At 44.0% G+C, this 15,501-nt stretch overlaps 1 protein-coding gene across 4 annotated transcripts in view; it reads right to left on the bottom strand.

Moving 5' to 3' along the window:
- Positions 1-15,501, bottom strand: part of BAG6 (BAG cochaperone 6) — a 67,204-nt gene that overhangs the window by 49,225 nt on the left and 2,478 nt on the right. The gene's annotated exons all lie outside the window — the stretch shown is intronic.

Below are 15,501 nucleotides of genomic sequence, written 5' to 3' on the forward strand. Positions count from 1 at the left end.
CGGGAAAAAATGCACCGACTCCGACTCCTAATGAATTTGTAACTGTAATTAAAATAGAAAATATGATAAAATGTTCTATTTCTCAGATAATAGTCATTAAAAATAATGTATATATACAGTATATATATACAGTAATAGCTGTGCTTAGTCCACAAAAATGAAATAAACCAATCAAAATTAGTTACTTGTGCTGCTTCAATAAAGCAGTCCCCGTATTTTTAAGGTCAGATATACATATCTGATTGTGACTGTATATATGATGTGTACACAGGAATCTCTTATATATACTAAATAACATCTATGCTGTAAGAATAAAGCCTGATGTGTAGCTGTGTCACTAATAGAGATGGTCAACGAGATGGAAATAATTCTGCATTGATGCTGATTTATGCAAATGTATGCACTCCCTTTGCTGATGAAATCAAATAATTTGATATGTTGTTAAAATTTGGTTTGGTGACTACAAATTAAGTGGTACCTGAGAAGGATAAAAAGAAAAGTTTTATACATACCTGGGGCTTCCTCCAGCCCCCTTCAGGCTAATCAGTCCCTCGCTGTCCTCCACCACCCGGATCTTCTGCAATGAGTCCTGGTAATTCAGCCAGTCAGCGCTGTCCGGCCGCATGCCGCTCCCACAGCCAGGAACATTCTGCACCTGCGCAATAGTGCTGCACAGGTGTAGTATGTTCCTGGCGGCGGAGTGTGTGCATGCGCACTACGCCCGACTGGCTCAAGTACCTGGACTCATAGCAGAAGATGCAGGTGGTGGAGGAGGACAACGAGGGACTGATTATCCTGAAGGCGGCTGGAGGAAGCCCCAGGTATGTATAAAACTTTAATTTCATCTGTCTCAGGTTTACTTTGTTACACAGTAGTACTATACTCTACATATGCACTCCCCACAGAGCTGCAGAGAATCCACTGAGAATGCTGTGCACATTGAACACAAAGGTGTTGTCTGTTTACAATCTCCTCATTCCCCTGCAGAGTACCTGCACATCATTCTTACATGTACCCAGTGTTACATTGCCTAGGGCCTGATAGATGTTCTTTGTTCCGATTTGTACCTTTTACAAGTACTCTTACCAAGGACTAGTTTTAGTCTAAAGGGAATAAATATAGTAGTCTACATATCCTTCTCACTTCAGTTGTCTTGTAAAATTCCTAAGCGTTGGCAGTTAAGAGACGAATTTCATGTTACATACTTTTAATCAACAAAATTGTAATATGCAAATTAGAGGAGTCGGAGTCGTGGAGTCGGTGGATTTTTGGACCGACTCCACAGCCCTGGTTCCTTCATAAAGAATCTCCAGGCTCGGATCACACGTAACTTGTGTGGTATTTGTGTGTTTCTGCAGCTCCTTCTGTAATAACAAAATTAGAGGACCTGAACTCTGGCACAGGACAGAAGGAACACTTATGCTACGTACACACATGCGACAACGATCGTTCGTTGAGAACGACGAACGAACTTTTAATTGATGAAAGAACGACCTAAGTAAAGATAGTTTTAAAAGGTGTGTAACGATCTGATCGTTAGAACGAACGTTACATCACGTAAAGCAACTATTGCGCCTGCGCATAAAAATAAGAAGTTTCACAGAGAAATAGTGAAATGCGCATGTCAAGCCTAGTACGAACGACCGTTTCCAACGATGTACTACTTTTGCAAACGATCGTCGTTGGTTAAAATCCGCCGAGACAGAACTTTCTTTTGTAGCGATTTGGCTCGTTCGTCGTTTGCCTTAATAGTCGGTGGTTCGTTTTTTGTAACGATCGTCGTTGGTAAAGATCGGGGAACGATCGTTACAAACGACTATAGTCGCATGTGTGTACGCACCTCTAGAGCAATGCACCCCGTATGTATTTAGAGAGCTTAGTCTTTATATTTCCCCCTCATCTGTGACTAATCACAAGTGTAATTTGAGCTCTCAGCTGTGCCAGCTGGCTGCCTCGGCAGAGCAGCTAATTTGTAAACACAGGATGTTAACCCTATGCCTGCTTCCATGAAAGCAGGAAGACACTGCAGATTTATTGCAGAATTTGTATCAGCTGTAACAATTTTTTTTCTTTAAAGGATACCCGAGGTGACATGTGACATGATGAGATAGACATGGGTATGTACAGTGCCTATCACACAAATAACTATGCTGTGTTTCTTTTTATCTTTCTCTGCCTGAAAGAGTTAAATATCAGGTATGTAAGTGGCTGACTCAGTCCTGACAGGAAGTGACTACAGTGTGACCCTCACTGATAGGAAATTCCAACTATAAAAAAAAAAACCTTTCCTAGCAGAAAATGGCTTCTGAGAGCAGGAAAGAGATAAAAAGGCTCAATAATTCATAAATTGTATCTCTGACATACTTCAATAAATGTGTCATTGAGCAAAAACAATACAGTGGGATGCGAAAGTTTGGGCAACCTTGTTAATCGTCATGATTTTCCGCAGTTGGCTGATGGTGTAATGGTTAAGGGCTCTGCCTCTGACACAGGAGACCAGGGTTCGAATCTCGGCTCTGCCTGTTCAGTAAGCCAGCACTAATTCAGTAGGAGACCTTTGGCAAGTCTCCCTTACACTGCTACTGCCAATAGAGCGCGCCCTAGTGGCTGCTGCTCTGCTCTGGCGCTTTGAGTCCGCAAGGAGAAAAGCGCAATATAAATGTTATTTGTCTTGTCTTGTCTTGTCTGTATAAACCGTTGGATGTTACAATAAAAAATGTCAGTTAAATATATCATATAGGAGAGACACACAGTGATATCTGAGAAGTAAAATTAAGTTTATTGGATTTACAGAAAGCGCACAATAATTGTTTAAATAAAATTAGGTAGGTGCATAGATTTGGGCACTGTTATCATTTTATTGATTTCAAAACCTTTAGAACTAATTATTGGAACTCAAATTGGCTTGGTAAGCTTAGTGACCCCTGACCTACATTCACAGGTGAATCCAATTATGAGAAAGAGTATTTAAGGGGGTCAACTGTAAGTTTCCCTCCTCTTAATTTTCATGGGGTCGCAAAACAATTCTCAAATGACCTGAAGACAAAGATTGTTCACCATCATGGTTTAGGGGAAGGATACAGAAAGCTGTCTGTTTCCACAGTTAGGAACATATTGAGGAAATGGAAGACCACAGGCTCAGTTCAAGTTAAGGCTCGAACTGGCAGACCAAGAAAAATCTCGGATAGATAGAAGCAACGAATGGTGAGAACATTCAGGGTCAACCCACAGACCAGCACCAAAGCCCTACATCATCATCTTGCTGCAGATGGAGTCACTGTGCATCGCTCAACTATTCGGCACACTTTACACAAGGATATGCTGTATGCAAGATTGATGCAGAGGAAGCCGTTTCTCCGCCCACAGCACAAACAGAGCCGCCTGAGGTATGCTACAACACATTTGGACAAGCCAGCTTCATTTTGGAATAAGGTGCTGTGGCCTGATTAAACTAAAATTGAGTTATTTGGGCATAACAAGAGGGGTTATATATGGAGGAAAAAGAACACAGCATTCCAAGAAAAACACCTGCTACCTACAGTAAAATATGGTGGTGGTTCCATCATGCTGTGGGGTGTGTGGCCAGTGCAGGGACTGGGAATCTTGTCAAAGTTGAGGGACGCATGGATTCCACTCAGTATCAGCAGATTCTGGAGACCAATGTACAGGAATCAGTGACAAAGCTGAAGCTACGTCAGGGCTGGATCTTTTAACAAGACAACAACCCTAAACACTGCTCAAAATCCACTAAGGCATTCATGCAGAGGAACAAGTACAACGTTCTAGAATGGCCATCTCAGTCCCCAGACCTGAATATAATTGAAAATATGTGGTGTCAGTTAAAGAGAGCTGTCCATGCTCGGAAGCCATCAAACCTGAATGAACTAGAGATGTTTTGTAAAGAGAAATGGTCCAAAATACCTTTAACCAGAATCCAACCTCTCATTGGAACCTACAGGAAGCCTTTAGCAGCTGTAATTTCTGCAAAAGGAGGATTTACTAAATATTGATTTAATTTCTTTTTTGTGGTGCCCAAATGCATGCACCTGCCCAGTGTTCTCTTCCGGAATTTTTTCCCAGCCGGGTGGCATGAAAGAGTAGCCGGGTGGGGCAAGATGACAGAATGCAGGGCCGATGCTTCTGTGTGCAACTCGGCTTACAGAATAGGAGGAGGTCAGCAGATGACAGCCGGGTGCTCACCAAAACTGGCCGGGTGAAGCACCCGGCTAAAAGAGCCTGGGGAGAACACTGCTGCCTAATTTTATTTAAACTTAACTTAAACTTATTGTGCTCTTTCTGTAAATCCAATAAACTTAATTTCACTTCTCAAATATCACAGAGTGTGTCTCCTGTATGATATATTTAACTGACATTTTTATCGTAACAACCAACGATTAATACAGGAAAATCATGACGATTAACAAGGTTGCCCAAACTTTCGCGTCCCACTGTAAAACAGTTAAAAAACTTAAAGAGAGACTGAACTAAAGCGAAAAAAACTTGCCATTTTCACCTTTGATTTCCCTTCAGCACTCTCAGCAGGAGTAAACCGCCGCGTCCCCGTCGCTCAGCGAGCGCTTTAGACCCCCAAATCATCGGGGGGGGGGGGGGTGGGGGTTGGGGGGGGAATCCGGCCAGCATTTCCTTTCAGCTTCAGCTCTGCCTCTCCTGCTGTCGATCGCGGCGGATCACCACCTCTCCCCGCCCCTCTTAGGCTTCCTTCATAGAGAGGGGCGGGGAGAGGCGGAGATCCGTGCGGCGATTGAGGTGACGTCAGGAGAGGCAGAGCTGCGGCTCATAGCTCTGCCTCTCAGAACAGCAAAATCCTGTGGATCTTTTCCTTAGGGATTTGGGGGGTCTAAACCCTTCATTTTGCGGCAGGGATGCGGCGGTTTACTTCTGATGACACTCCTGAAGCGAATAAGGTAAAAATGGCAAATTTTATTCGCTTCAGAGCCTCTTTAAACAGTAGATTTAAACATAGAATAAAACTATGGAAGATCTTAAAAAGTTATTTTTAGGAGAAAGAAGATAGATACAATTGTTTCATTAGTTTATTTTCGCCTTGGGTGTCCTTTAAAGCCAATGGGTACCGCTATAAAACAAAAAAAGTCAGATACTCACCTAAGGAGAGGGAAGGCTCGGTCCTAATGAGCCTTCCCTCTCCTCTCTCGGTGCTGCGCTGGCTCCCCCGTTCGCGTCTGCCGCCGCAGGGACTTTGGAGGTCTTCGGGAGCACTCGGGCTTCCGAAGACGGGCCGCTCCATACTACATACGCGCGAGTGCGTCAGAGGCCGCCCGAGCATGCGTAGTATGGAGCGGCCCCATCCTCTGGAGCCCGAGTGCTCCCGAAAGCTCCCTTCAGCATGCGGAAGTGGCAGTATTTGACCGAACTGGTCGAATACTGCCACGGGGGATCCTGCGCGGGACCGGGCACCGGGAGAGGAGAGGGAAGGCTCATTAGGACCGAGCCTTCCCTCTCCTTAGGTGAGTATCTGACTTTTTCTTTTTTGAAATGGTAAACATTCACTTTAAAAGGTTATTATGATGTTGCTTATCTTTTAGAGCAGATAGGAAGTTCTGAATTCAGGTTCACTTTAAAGAGAACCAGAGATGAAGCACCCTCATGCATTTTATTACATTTATCAGTGGGAACATGACAGTAAACACCTACCCTGCTTTTAGTTTCATTGTTATCTGCTTAATTAGTCTATTAGCAACTGTGATAAGAATGCACCGACTATTCAGTCGAGGTTTGACCTGGAATCATTATAGCTGAGTCACTCTTCTGTGTAGTCTTTTCAAGCCTAAGCCTTCCCCTCTCCTGGCTTAGATTTCCTGCTTTGCATACTGAGCTGTGATGATATGGGAGAGGCTGCTGCTCCTGAGAGAGAAGCTCTGTGGCTGTAATATGTGCTCTGTGTGCTCTGTGTGCACTAGATACTGATAATAACGGCAGTTTCATTTCTATGAGAGACACTTCCTACAGGCAGATATCATACCAAAATGAAAGCACACAGATGAAAGGCTGCATTTAGCCTAGATAGCAGCCTAGTCTCATATAGCCTAGACAGCACATCCAAACACCTGATAACCCGGAAGGAGAAGGGATATGAGCCGGTGGCCATATTTGATTTTTCCTGGAGCAATAATGGATAAAAAACACTAAAAAAGGCACACCAGAGTGGCAAAATTATCAGGTAGAGCATTTATTCTTTACAAGCTATCAACTGATATGTTTATTTTGTGTGAAACGTTCATCTCTGGTTCCCTTTAACTAGTTCATCTAGGCAGAGTCTATTTTATCTGTATATGACTAGCCGTTTCTCATATTGGGCCCGATCCAATTCACTTTTTTCTGCTAAACGTGGCCATACACTCACCAATGTTTTCCATCGATATCTGTCTGATCCGTCCATCGATATCTTCCCCCCCAGCCATTCAATAAGATGGCTATGGGGAGATGGGAGAACCGTCAGGCAGCGCGCACAGATTATCATCCTGAAATCGACTGAAAATCTGTGCGGGGATTCAAGCAGATAGATCCCTCTCTGATCAGATAATGGTTGGATGGGGATCTATCTGTTGGCCTTATCGACCACTGTGTGTCCACCTTTAGTTTTCTTTTATGGTAGTTTCATCAGGGCTGTGAAAACGGTACAAAAATCTTCCGACTCCTGACTCCGACTCCTCAGTTTATGAAACCACGACTCAGACTCCCACACAAAATGGCCCCACGACTCCGACTCCCGAGTCTAATACTTAACATGGCTGTGGATTTTGTACAAAAATCATCCAACTCAGACTTCTCAGTTTATGAATTCAGCGACTCCAACTCCAGGTGCCCAAAACTGCCCCGACTCCACAGCCCGGATTTTCATACTATAAATAAAATGGCCTTGAAAGCCATCAGCAAGCAAAAAAAAATACTCAGAATATTTTTGACAGTATTTCTTCCCATATTTTTTAGTAAAAGTTATTTTTAACAGACAATGAACAAGATCTCCTAGGAGAAAAAGTGAACTGGATCGGGCCCATTGTCTCTGATTATTTCCCTGGCAGCAATCAGAATACAGATAGTGCAGGAACACTGTGTTCTCCTGCACAGATACATGCAGCTTAAAGGGGAACTGAAGAGAGAGGTATATGGAGGCTGTTCTGTTTATTTCGTTTTAATCAATACCAGTTGCCTGGCAGCCCTGCTGGTCTATTTCTCTGCAGTAGTATCTGATTAAAACCAGAAACAAGCATGCAGCTAGTCTTGTCAGATCAGACTTATAAGTCTGAACCACTGAAACACCTGATCTGCTGCATGCTTGTTCAGGGGCTATGGCTAATAGTATTAGAGGCAGAGGATCAGCAGGGCTGCCAGGCAACTGGTATTGTCTAAAAGGAAATAAACATGACAGCCTCCATATACCTCTCTCTTCAGTTCCCCTTTAAATCTGACCAGTCAAATACTGCAATAGCCGCTTCCAGGCTGCATACATTTTTCAAAAAGTTTTTGCAATTTTTCTACTAAAAGCGGTGCAAATTTTTTAAGTGTTTTTTCCCCCCTAAAGGCGGTACACGCAGCATCAGAGGGACACACCGGGGGACATGGGATTGCTGAGGGACAGGAAGCATGAAGGAGGAAAAAAATTAAAGAGAACCCGAGGTGTGTTTAGAGAATGTTATCTGCATACAGAGGCTGGATCTGCATATACAGCCCAGCCTCTGTTGCTATCCCAAACCCCCCTAAGGTCCCCCTGCACTCTGCAATCCCTCATAAATCACAGCCGTGCTGTGAGGCTGTGTTTACATCTGTAGTGTCAGTCTCAGCTGCTCCCCCGCCTCCTGCATAGCTCCGGTCCCTGCCCCCGTCCCTTCCCTCCAATCAGCAGGGAGGGAAGGGATGCAGGCGGGGACTGGAGTTCTGCAGGAGGCGGGGAGAGCAGCAGACTGACACTATAGAGATAAACACAGCCAGCTCTGACAAACTGTTTGTCAGCAGCGTGGCTGTGATTTATGAGGGATTGCAGAGTGTAGGGGGACCTTAGGGGGGTTTGGGATAGCAACAGAGGCTGGGCTGTATAGGCAGATCCAGCCTCTGCATGCAGATAATATTCTTCAAACCCACCTCGAGTTCTCTTTAAGAGGAGAGAGCCGCTGGGGATCGCAGAGAAGAAGACGGGAATATGCGCACAGGGAAGCAGCGACGTGCCGACGAGAGATCCCGCATTCCAGCGATGCTGCAGGTAAGTAATAGCAATTTGAAAAAAGGAGGAGAACAAACCAGTATATGCTGCTCAGAAACTGCACTTTAATAATTAATCATTAAGACACACACTTAAATTGCAATTGAAATGTCAGGGATTAACTGACATGGATAATACTGTAAAATACAATATTGAGTGCCCAGGGAGATAAGCTTTTCTTAAGGGACTTTTTCCTACTGTCCTTATAGTCTGCAGCACTCAATATTGTATTTTACAGTATTGTCCATGTCAGTTAATCCCTGACATTTCAATTGCAATTTAAGTGTGTGTTTTAATGATTAATTATTAAAGTGCAGTTTCTGACCAGCATATACTGGTTTGTTCTCCTTTTTTCAAGTGTCACATTTTTTACCAGTGCTGGTACCTGCACATAGAGCACACACCTATCACTACTATTGTTCTATAAATATTTTTTCAAGTAATAGCAATACCTGGACCAGCCTGACTTGTCCTTACTGACTGTAGCCATATTTTTAAGGCTCCTTCATTCCGCTAGGAAGGTTAAGTGACATGTTGAGATAGACCTGTATGTACAGTGCATAGCACACAAATAAATATGCTGTGTTGCTTTATTTCTTTCTCTGCCTGAAAGTGTTAAAATTCAGCTATGCAACTAACAGTTTTCCTCCAGTCGAACTATAGCGTCCCTCACTTATAAGGAATTATAGCCATAAACCACTCTCCTGGCAGAGAACTGGGCTTATGAGCAGTATTATGGAGTTGGTACCAAAATCATCAGACTCCAACTCAGATTCCTCTGCTTATGAAACCACCGACTCCACGTACCCAAAAATTGCTGACTCCTCAGCACTGCTTCTTAGAGCAGTGGATAGATAAAAAGGGCCAATAGTTTTAGCACTCTGAGACACAGGGTTTTTCACATAACATAAAACTGTAGGGTATCTAAAAGTCATTTTTAGGAGTAGGAAGATAGATACAATTGTTTATCTTAACAGTTTATTTTCATGTAAATTTCACTTTAAAGGGGACCCGAAGTAAGAGGTATACGGAGGCTGCCATATTTATTTCCTTTTAATCAATACTAGTTGCCTGGCAGCCCTGCTGATCCTCTGCCTCTAATACTATTAGCCATAGCCCCTGAACAAGCATGCAACAGATAACGTGTTTCAGACTTTAAAGTCAGATCTGACAAGACTAGCTGCATGCTTGTTTCTGGTGTTATTCAGATACTACTGCAGAGAAATAGACCAGCAGGGCTGCCAGGCAACTGGTATTGATTAAAAGGAAATAAATATGGCAGCCTCCGTATACCTCTTACGTCAGTTCCCCTTTAAGGGTATGCTGGGCCTAGTGGTTCCTCAGCAGATGAGAGAGAGCCTTGTCTGCTTAGCCTAGATTTTTGCATAACCATGCAGAAACATCCTGTACTTCCAGTCTGTGGTGAAGGACTTCATAACAGATTATACAATGTATTTACATATTATTATCATGCCTTGTGGCCAAGCATTATAAGCAAACATCACAGCGCAAAACGCCAAGGGCACTGGCAATGCCATCTCTGCTAAATATCCCAGGAAGCAATGCTACCCGTTCACAACTCACAGACTGTTTCAGGTGGAAAATAAACAGGAAGGCTTATTGCAAAAACCCAACGGAGGAGAAACAGGTCTTCAACAACCCGTCACAACTTCACAGACTTTTTAACCATTTCAGCCCGCAGGGATTTTTTTCACCTTATGCATCAGAGCAATTTTCACCTCCCATTCATTCGCTATTAACTTTATCACTACTTATCACAATGTACTGATCTATATCTATATCTATTTCCGCCACTAATTAGGCTTTCTTTGGGAGGTAAGTTTTGATAAGAATAATTTTTTTATAAATGCATTTTAACAGGAATATTAAGAAAAAAATTATTTCTCAGTGTTCGGCCATTATAGCTTTAAAATAATACATGCTACACTTAAAGTGAACCTAAAGCCATAAAAAAAAAAATGAGATGAACTCACCTGGGGCTTCCCTCAGCCCCCTGCAGCCGATCGGTGCCCTCGCAGCTCCGCTTCGATGCCTCTGGACCCGCCGGCGACGACGACTTCCGGTTTCGCCATCACCGGCCGACAGGCAGGGGAACGCGAGTGATTGTTCGCGTTCCCAGCCTGTATATCGCCCCCTATGCTGCTAAGGAGCCGCAATAGCAGCATAGGGGGCGATATACAGGCTGGGAACGCGAACAATCACTCGCGTTCCCATGCCTGTCGGCCGGTGACGGCGAAACTGGAAGTCGTCGCCGGCGGGTCCAGAGGCATCGGAGCGGAGCTGCGAGGGCACCGATCGGCTGCAGGGGGCTGAGGGAAGCCCCAGGTGAGTTCATCTCATTTTTTTTTTGACTTAAGGTTATCTTTAAGGACTAGGGGATTTTCCAGCTTTCGGTGCTGCGTGGGCTCTCCAGCCCGCAACACCGATCAGGATTGAGCCTGGGCGATCAGACTCCCACCCCCCCCTTTTTTCCCCACTAGGGGGATGTCCTGCTGGGGGGGTCTGATTGCCGCCGGCTATCTGCGCTTTGCGGAGGGGGCTCTTCAAAGCCCCCTTCCGCAGAGATTTCTGCCCTCTCTACCCATACCTGCTTCTCCCGCAGGCTATCGGCTGCGCAGGACGGATATCTGTCCTGCGCCGGATAGGATAGGCTTTAGCCTATCAGATGCCGGCGATCCCCAGCTGATCTCCTTTAAGGCACTGCTGCGCAGCAGCGCCGTATTGATGTAAACAGCGGGAATTTCTTCCCCACGCGTCTACATTATGCGTGCGAGCCGCGATCGGCGGCTCGCACACTGTTCACGGAGACACCCTCCGTGAACTGGCATGGAAAGGCCGCTCGAACGAGCAGCCGTTTCCATGCTATACCACTAACGACCTGCCGACGCCTATTGGCGTTAGGCGGTCGTTAAGTGGTTAAAACCTATGTATTTCATTTGCCCATTTGTCCTGGTTATTATACAATTTAAATTTTGTCCCTATCACAATGTATGGCGCCGATATTTTATTTGGAAATAAAGGTGCATTTTTTCAGTTTTGCGTCCATCACTATTTACCAGGGCTGTGGAGTCGGAGTCGGAGTCGGGCAATTTTGGGTGCTTGGAGTCGGAGTCGGGAAAAAATGCACCGACTCCTAATGAATTTGTAACTGTAATTAAAATAGAAAATATGATAAAATGTTCTATTTCTCAGATAATAGTCATTAAAAATAATGTATATATACACAGTAATAGCTGTGCTTAGTCCACAAAAATGAAATAAACCAATCAAAATTACTTACTTGTGCTGCTTCAATAAAGCAGTCCCCGTATTTTTAAGGTCAGATATACAGATCTGATTGTGACTGTATATATGATGTGTACACAGGAATCTCTTATATATACTAAATAACATCTATGCTGTAAGAATAAAGCCTGATGTGTAGCTGTGTCACTAGAGATGGTCACTGAGATGGAAATAATTCTGCGTTGATGCTGGTTTATGCAAATGTATGCACTCCCTTTGCTGATGAAATCAAATAATTTGATATGTTGTTAAAATTTGGTTTGGTGACTACAAATTAAAGGGTACCTGAGACGGATGAAAAGTAAAGTTTTATACATACCTGGGGCTTCCTCCAGCCCCCTTCAGGCTAATCAGTGCCTCGCTGTCCTCCACCACCTGGATCTTCTGCTATGAGTCCTGGTAATTCAGCCAGTCAGCGCTGTCCGGCCGCATGCCGCTCCCACAGCCAGGAACATTCTGCACCTGCGCAATAGTGCTGCACAGGTGTAGTATGCTCCTGGCGGCGGAGTGTGTGCATGCGCACTACGCCCGACTGGCTCAAGTACCTGGACTCCTAGCAGAAGATCCAGGTGGTGGAGGAGGACAACGAGGGACTGATTATCCTGAAGGCGGCTGGAGGAAGCCCCAGGTATGTATAAAAATTTAATTTCATCTGTCTCAGGTTTACTTTGTTACACAGTAGTACTATACTCTACATATGCACTCCCCACAGAGCTGCAGGGAATCCACTGAGAATGCTGTGCACATTGAACACAGAGGTGTTGTCTGTTTACAATCTCCTCATTCCCCTGCAGAGTACCTGCACATCATTCTTACATGTACCCAAACTTACATTGCCTAGGGCCTGATACATGTTCTTTGTTCCGGTTTGTACCTTTTTACAAGTACTCTTACCAAGGACTAGTTTTAGTCTAAAGGGAATAAATATAGTAGTCTACATATCCTTCTCACTTCAGTTGTCTTGTAAAATTCCTAAGCGTTGGCAGTTAAGAGACGTATTTCATGTTACATACTTTTAATCAACAAAATTGTAATATGCAAATTAGAGGAGTCGGAGTCGGTGGAATCCTAAACTGAGGAGTCGGAGTCGGTGGATTTTTGGACCGACTCCACAGCCCTGCTATTTACAAGCTTATAATTTAAAAAATGTTCGTAGTATACCCCCTTTACATGTATATTTAAAAAGTTCAGACCCTTAGGTAACTATTTATGTTTTTTTTGTTTGTTTTTTTAATTGTAATTTATTTTTTCCATTAAAAATTGTATTTGGGTAATTTTTTGGTGTTGGGAAATAAAGTTAATTTTTAATGTTACATTGTGTGTAAATTGCCTTGAAAAATGTATGTAGATGTAGTTTTACACCTTGGCCTCAATTCACTAAGATCATGCTGGAGATAATAAGGCAAGAGAAAACTTACCTCTTATCTCTTCAGTCCTTAAGTTACCTCCTCTGTAGTTAAGTTACCTCCTCTGTAGTTAAGTTACCTCCTCTGTAGTTAAGTTACCTCCTCTGTAGTTAAGTTACCTCCTCTGTAGTTAAGTTACCTCCTCTGTAGTTAAGTTACCTCCTCTGTAGTTAAGTTACCTCCTCTGTAGTTAAGTTACCTCCTCTGTAGTTAAGTTACCTCCTCTGTAGTTATTTTACCTCCTCTGTAGTTATTTTCACATGCAGTTAATAAACAGCCTGTCTAACTCTGGAGTTATTTTAAGGATTGAAGAGTTAACTTAAAGACAGAAGGGTTAACTTTAGGTTTGCCTGAGGTAAAATGTTTCCTGAATACTACATGCCTTATCACCATGGTAACAACTCTAGAAGAGTTATTAAAGACAGGAGAAAAGCTTAGTGAATTGAGGCCCTTGAGTTTTTTTCTTCCTCGTGGTTCTCGCTTCCTGGCGGCACAAGGAGGCTGGGAAACTTTTTTTGCAGAAAGACTGCGGCCTCTGATAAGAGACCGTCGTTTTTTTCTGCTGGGGACTTGGATCGATTGAAATTGCCGCGGCCACGACTTCAATCGCGGAAATAAAGAAAACTAAAAGGCGTAGGGCGACGATTTAGGTGTCGCCAGAAAGAGGAGAAAGAGAGCTTTAAAATGATATCCATCTTTCCATAGTTACTTGTATTACACAGGACGACACTTTCCCCAGTGTCAGCAGCTCCATTCAGCAGAAAAAGTCGTCCTGTGTAATACAAGTAACTATGGAAAGATGCATATCATTTTAAAGCTCTCTTTCGCCTCTTTCCAATGATATATAAACCGCTGCCCTACGCCTTTTAGTTTTCGCTATTTTCGCGATTGAAATTGCCGCGGCCACGACTTCAATCGCGAAAATAAAGAAAACTAAAAGGCGTAGGGCGACGATTTAGGTGTCGCCAGAAAGAGGAGAAAGAGAGCTTTAAAATGATATCCATCTTTCCATAGTTACTTGTATTACACAGGACGACACTTTCCCCAGTGTCAGCAGCTCCATTCAGCAGAAAAAGTCGTCCTGTGTAATACAAGTAACTATGGAAAGATGGATATCATTTTAAAGCTCTCTTTCTCCTCTTTCTGGCGACACCTAAATCGTCGCTCTACGCCTTTTAGTTTTCTTTATTTTTGCGATTGAAATCACGGCCGCGGCAATTTTAATCGCGAAAATAGCGAAAACTAAAAGGCGTAGGGCAGCGGTTTATATATCATTGGAAAGAGGCGAAAGAGAGCTTTAAAATGATATGCATCTTTCCATAGTTTCTGCACTGCTCGGAGTCCCTTTAAAAGTAAATAAATATGGCAGCCTCCATATCCCTCTCATTACAGTTGTCATTTAAATATGTCCAGGGTTGGAGAGGTCTTGATTAAGTTTGGCAAGGCATTCCACAGGGTAGGGGAAGCATGACCAAAAGCTCTAGCTGCAAAGGTTTTTAGTTGTACTCTGGCGGTGGCCAAGTTATTAGATCCTTTTGATCTGAGGTTTTGGGTGGTGTGACGCAGTTGCAACAAATCCTTCAGGTATCCAGGGTGTAAGTTGTGTAGGGATGTGAGCGCTAGCATGCCAATTTTGAAAAGGATTCTCTATTGTCTGGGTAGCCAGTGTAGTGAGCAAAGGATTGGTGTTACGTGGCAATGGGGGGTTGACTGATTAACAGTCTTGCAGCAGCATTCTGTACCAGCTGCAGGTGATGTAGGTCTTTGTTTGGGAGGCCTGCAGAGAGGGAATTGCAATAGTCCAGCCATCAAGTGATAGAGGACATGAACTATGGGAATCACCCGCTAATCGCCCTACTGAGAATGGGCCCTCAGAATCTGCTGTAGCAGCCCCGTTCTCCGTGGCCAGTCTGGGCCAGTTGACGCAGGCGCAGTGCGTCCAAACACGCTCCTCCGTCTCACTGCCACAGCTGGGAGCGTTCTGTGCCTGCTAATTGTTCCACTCTGGATGCGTGTCAAGCAGCCTATTGGGCCAAAGTGTGGGGATCTCGACCTCCAAAGTGAATCAACCCCCAAGTCAGTTAGCTAATTGTACAAGCTGTTAGTCTGCATTTCTCCTGTCTGGCTTCCGGGGAAAATCGCTGATGTTGCTGAAACCCAAGAGAAGCTGAAGGCGTGTCTGACACTTCTGCTTCCCGGCGGATCAACTGCATACACATCACCATGGCAAAATGGCCCTCTGCTGCGCATGCGCACTGTCCCAATTTGAAACATACTGTATGGCTCTCACAGAATTACATTTTAAAATATGTGGCGTTTATGGCTCTCTCAGCCAAAAAGGTTCCTGACCCCTGGATTAGAGGTAAGGTGGCCATGGTGGGAACAATAAAGACGCACAGGGCCTCAAAGAGGACACATCCCACAGCAGGGCATGTCACCATGGTAACACTATTGTTATTATGGTATGTATACAGTGAAGAAGGGCGAAGCACCGACACTAAATACAGGAATGGGGTTAACAGTGGAGACACTAAATACAAGGGAAATAGCCTC

This window comes from Hyperolius riggenbachi, chromosome 8, assembly GCF_040937935.1.
Source record: "Hyperolius riggenbachi isolate aHypRig1 chromosome 8, aHypRig1.pri, whole genome shotgun sequence".
NCBI lineage: Eukaryota > Metazoa > Chordata > Amphibia > Anura > Hyperoliidae > Hyperolius > Hyperolius riggenbachi.